The sequence below is a fragment of the Oncorhynchus keta genome, chromosome 21, assembly GCF_023373465.1.
Source record: "Oncorhynchus keta strain PuntledgeMale-10-30-2019 chromosome 21, Oket_V2, whole genome shotgun sequence".
NCBI classification, from domain to species: Eukaryota; Metazoa; Chordata; class Actinopteri; order Salmoniformes; family Salmonidae; genus Oncorhynchus; species Oncorhynchus keta.
In genome coordinates, this window is record NC_068441.1 from 35743844 (window position 1) to 35749231 (window position 5388).

The 5388-nt window shown below is 46.5% G+C and overlaps 1 protein-coding gene and 1 long non-coding RNA gene across 8 annotated transcripts in view; one reads left to right on the top strand and one right to left on the bottom strand.

The window, feature by feature from the left end:
- Positions 1-4520, bottom strand: part of LOC127910348 (uncharacterized) — a 14753-nt gene extending 10233 nt beyond the window's left edge. For both annotated transcript variants that reach the window (XR_008074485.1, XR_008074486.1), the window contains exon 1: positions 3883-4520. This is a non-coding gene — a long non-coding RNA (uncharacterized LOC127910348). The remainder of the gene's footprint in view (positions 1-3882) is intronic.
- The window catches only part of LOC118400501 (plasma membrane calcium-transporting ATPase 1-like), a 239659-nt gene that overhangs the window by 210007 nt on the left and 24264 nt on the right, over positions 1-5388 (top strand). The window lies entirely within an intron of this gene.

Sequence of the window (5388 nt, forward strand, 5' to 3'; positions counted from 1 at the left end):
TCTCATTCTCTCCTCTCTCCTTCCCATCTTCTCTCATTCTCTCTCTCTCCTCCTTTTCACTCATTCTCTCCCTCTCTCGTTCTCCTTTTCACTCATTCTCTCCCTCTCTCCTTCTCTTTTCTCTCATTCTCTCCTCTCTCCTTCTCCTTTTCACTCATTCTCTCCCTCTCTCTCCTTTTCTCTCATTCTCTCCTCTCTCCTTCTCCTTTTCACTCATTCTCTCCCTCTCTCCTTCTCCTTTTCACTCATTCTCTCCCTCTCTCCTTCTCCTTTTCACTCATTCTCTCCCTCTCTCCTTCTCCTTTTCACTCATTCTCTCTCCTTCTCCTTTTCACTCATTCTCTCCCTCTCTCCTTCTACTTTTCACTCATTCTCTCCCTCTCTCCTTCTCCTTTTCACTCATTCTCTCCTCTCTCCTTCTCCATTTTCTCTCATTCTCTCCTCTCTTCTCCTTTTCACTCATTCTCTCCTTCTCCTTTTCACTCATTCTCACCCTCTCTCCTTCTCCTTTTCACTCCCATTCTCTCTCCTCTCTCCATTCTCCTTTTCTCTCATTCTCTCCCTCTCTCCTTCTCCTTTTCTCTCATTCTCTCCCTCTCTTCTTCTCCTTTTCACTCATTCTCACCCTCTCTCCTTCTCCTTTTCACCCATTCTCTCCCTCTCTCCTTCTCCTTTTCACTCATTCTCTCTCCTTCTCCTTTTCACTCATTCTCTCCCTCTCTCCTTCTCCCTTTCACTCATTCTCTCTCCTTCTCCTTTTCTCTCATTCTCTCCCTCTCTCCTTCTACTTTTCACTCATTCTCTCCCTCTCTCCTTCTCCCTTTTCACTCATTCTCTCCCTCTCTCCTTCTCCTTTTCTCTCATTCTCTCCCTCTCTCCTTCTACTTTTCTCTCATTCTCTCCCTCTCTCCTTCTTCTTATCAATTATATATCTAGCTATCCTTTTTCACTCATTCTCATAAATATATCGCCCTATCACTTATCAGTTCTCCTCAGCTATATTTTCTCTCATTTCTCTCCTCTCCTTCTCCTTTTCACTCATTCTCTCTCCTTCTCCTTTTCCTCATTCTCTCCCCTCTCTCCTTCTCTTTTTCATTCTCTCTCCTTCTCCTTTTCCTCATTCTCTCCCTTCTCCTTCTCCTTTTCCTCATTCTCTCCTCTCTCCTTCTCCTTTTCACTCATTTCTCCTCTTTTCTTCTCCTTTTCACTCATTCTCTCCCCTCTCTCCTTCTCCTTTTCACTCATTCTCTCTCTTTCTCCTTTTCTCTCATTCTCTCCTCTCCTTCTCCTTTTCATCATTCTATATCCTTCTCCTTTTCTCTCATTCTCTCCCTCTCTCCTTCTCCTTTTCTCTCATTCTCTCCCTCTCTTCTCTCTCTAGTTCTCTCCCTCTCTCCTTCTCCTTTTCACTCATTCTCTCTCCTTCCCCTTTTCACTCATTCTCTCCCTCTCTCCTTCTCCTTTTCACTCATTCTCTCCCTCTCTCCTTCTCCTTTTCTCTCATTCTCTCCCTCTCTCCTTCTCCTTTTCACTCATTCTCTCCCTCTCTCCTTCTTCTTTTCTCTCATTCTCTCCCTCTCTCCTTCTCCTTTTCACTCATTCTCTCCCTCTCTCCTTCTTCTTTTCTCTCATTCTCTCCCTCTCTCCTTCTCATTTTCACTCATTCTCTCTCCTTCTCCTTTTCTCTCATTCTCTCCCTCTCTTCTTCTCCTTTTCACTCATTCTCTCCCTCTCTCCTTCTCCTTTTCACCCATTCTCTCCCTCTCTCCTTCTCCTTTTCACCCATTCTCTCCCTCTCTCCTTCTTCTTTTCTCTCATTCTCTCCCTCTCTCCTTCTCATTTTCACTCATTCTCTCTCCTTCTCCTTTTCACCCATTCTCTCCCTCTCTCCTTCTCCTTTTCACTCATCTCTCTCTCCTTCTCCTTTTCTCTCATTCTCTCCCTCTCTCCTTCTCATTTTCACTCATTCCTCTCTCCTTCTCCTTTTCACCCATTCTCTCCCTCTCTCTCATTCTCCTTTCTCTCTCATTCTCTCCTCTCTCTCCTTCTCATTTTCACTCATTCTCTCTCCTTCTCCTTTTCACTCATTCTCTCTCCTCTCTCCTTCTCCTTTTCACTCATTCTCTCCCTCTCTCCTTCTCCTTTTCACTCATTCTCCCTCTCCTTCTCCTTTTCACTCATTCTCTCCTCTCTCCTTCTCCTTTTCACTCATTCTCTCCTCTCTCCTTCTCCTTTTCTCTCATTCTCTCCTCTCTTCTTCTCCTTTTCACTCATTCTCTCCCTCTCTCCTTCTCCTTTTCACTCATTCTCTCCCTCTCTCCTTCTCCTTTTCTCTCATTCTCTCCCTCTCTTCTTCTCCTTTTCACTCATTCTCTCCCTCTCTCCTTCTCCTTTTCACCCATTCTCTCCCTCTCTCCTTCTCCTTTTCTCTCATTCTCTCCCTCTCTTCTCCTTTTCACTCATTCTCTCCCTCTCTCCTTCTCCTTTTCACTCATTCTCTCCCTCTCTTCTTCTCCTTTTCACTCATTCTCTCCCTCTCTCCTTCTCCTTTTCACTCATTCTCTCCCTCTCTCCTTCTCCTTTTCTCTCATTCTCTCCCTCTCTCCTTCTCCTTTTCACTCATTCTCTCCCTCTCTCCTTCTCCTTTTCTCTCATTCTCTCCCTCTCTCCTTCTCCTTTTCACTCATTCTCTCCCTCTCTCCTTCTCCTTTTCACTCATTCTCTCCCTCTCTCCTTCTCCTTTTCACTCATTCTCTCCCTCTCTCCTTCTCCTTTTCACTCATTCTCTCCCTCTCTCCTTCTCCTTTTCACTCATTCTCTCCCTCTCTCCTTCTCCTTTTCTCTCATTCTCTCCTCTCTCCTTCTCCTTTTCACTCATTCTCTCCCTCTCTCTTCTCCTTTTCCTCATTCTCTCTCCTTCTCCTTTTCCTCATTCTCTCTTCTTCTCATTTGTTTACATTACATTTAAGTCATTTAGCAGGCAGCTCTTATCCAGAGCGACTTACAAATTGGTGCATTCATATGACATCAGTGGAACAGCCACTTTACAATAGATGCATCTAAATCTTTTAAGGGGGGTGAGAAGGATTACTTTGTCCCTATCTAGGTATTCCTTAAGAGGTGGGGTTTCAGGTGTCTCTCCGGTGGTGATTGACTCCGCTGTCCTGGCGTCGTGAGTGTGTTCCACCATTCCTTCTCCTTTTCAGCGAACAGTTTTCCCTCTGGGCTGAGCGGAACTTTTTCCTCAGTGGTAGGGAGGCGAGCCCTCTCCTGAACGCAGTGCCCTTGTTTGGGTGTAGGGCCTGATCAGAGCCTGGAAGTGCCGAGTGCCACGTTCCCCTCACAGCTCCGTAGGCAAGCACCATGGTCTTGTAGCGGATCTGATCTTCAGCTGGAAGCCAGTGGAGAGAGCGGAGGAGGCGGGGTGACGTGAGAACTTGGGAAGGTTGAACACCAGACGGGCTGCAGCGTTCTGGATGAGTTGTAGGGGTTTTCCACAGGCAGGAGCCCAGCCAACTCCGAGTTGCAGTCTCTCCAGACGGAGATGACAAGTGCCTGGATTAGGACCTGCGCCGCTTCTGTGTGAGGAGCAGGGTCGTACTCTGCGGATGTTGGCAGAAACATGAACCTACGAGCGGGCCACCGCAGTGTTAGTTGAGAACGACAGGGTGTTGTCCAGGATCCGCCAAGGTTCTTAGCGCTCTGGGAGGAGGACACAATGGAGAGTTGTCAACCGTGATGGCGAGATCATGGAACGGGCAGTCCTTCCCGGGAGGAAGAGCAGCTCCGTCTTGCCGAGGAGTTCGGCAGAGTGGTGATCCGTCATCCACACTGATGTCTGCCAGACATGCAGAGATGCGATTCATGCCTGGTCATCAGAACCTTCTCCTTTTCACTCATTCTCTCCCTCTCTCCTTCTCCTTTTCACTCATTCTCTCCCTCTCTCCTTCTCCTTTTCACTCATTCTCTCCCTCTCTCCTTCTCCTTTTCACTCATTCTCTCCCTCTCTCCTTCTCCTTTTCACTCATTCTCTCCCTCTCTCCTTCTCCTTTTCACTCATTCTCTCCCTCTCTCCTTCTCCTTTTCACTCATTCTCTCCCTCTCTTCTTCTCCTTTTCACTCATTCTCTCTCCTTCTCCTTTTCACTCATTCTCTCTCCTTCTCCTTTTCACTCATTCTCTCCCTCTCTTCTTCTCCTTTTCACTCATTCTCTCCCTCTCTCCTTCTCCTTTTCACTCATTCTCTCCCTCTCTCCTTCTCCTTTTCTCTCATTCTCTACCTCTCTCCTCCCATTTTCTCTCATTCTCTTCCTCTCTCCTTCCCTCTTCTCTCATTCTCTCCCTCTCTCCTTCTCCTTTTCTCTCATTCTCTCCCTCTCTCCTTCTCCTTTTCTCTCATTCCCTCCCTCTCTCCTTCCCTCTTCTCTCATTCCTTCATACATCCAGTCCTCATGCTAAAAGTTGCCCCCTAACTCATAAGTATGGATGATGCACCCTCTATCTTGCTTCTCTACTTCACATGCAGCGCTCTTTCTCCTTCTTTTTCTCCTTCTTTTTCTCTTTCTCCTTCTTTTCAGGTTCTTTTTCTCTTTCTCCTTCTTTTCTCTTTCTCCTTCTTTTCTCTTTCTCCTTCTTTTTCTCTTTCTCCTTCTTTTTTCTCGTTCTTTTCTCTTTCTCGTTCTTTTTCTCTTTCTCGTTCTTTTTCTCTTTCTCGTTCTTTTTCTTCTCGTTGCCCCTTTTCTTTTTATCCTATCCTCCCTCAGTCCTCTCTCTTCTCCCTCTCACTCCTTTCTCTCTGCCTCCCTCTCTCTCCTCCCTCTGTCTCCCTTTCTCAGTCCCTCAATCTCCTTCCCCCTCTCAATCCACCCCCTCTCTGTCCCTCTTTCTGTCCCTCTCTCTCAGTCCCTTTCTCTCCTCCCTATCTGTCCCTCTCTCTCCTCCCTCTCTCTCAGTCCCGCTATTCAGGGAGGACTTATCCCTCAGTATGTTATTTTTGTTTAGGCTTGGCAAGCGGCCCCAGTGCTGATGTATTCCTCCATGACAGCATGCTCTCTCACTAAAAGAGATTTATGGAGAAAAAAGATAGCCATATTTCTCAGACAGTTGTTTTTATATAAAAAGGGTTATGGATGCCTGCGGTACAGTGGTGTATCTAGGCATCCGCCAAAACACTCACATGAGAGGAACACAGAGATCAGATGGATATGAGAGGACTTTGAGACATAGAAAAACACGCAAAAATACACACACACACATACCGACATGTACATTACGCACATACAAACACACACACACACACTGACATGTACATTACGCACATACACACACACACATACCGACATGTACATTACGCACATACACACACACACATACCGACATGTACATTACG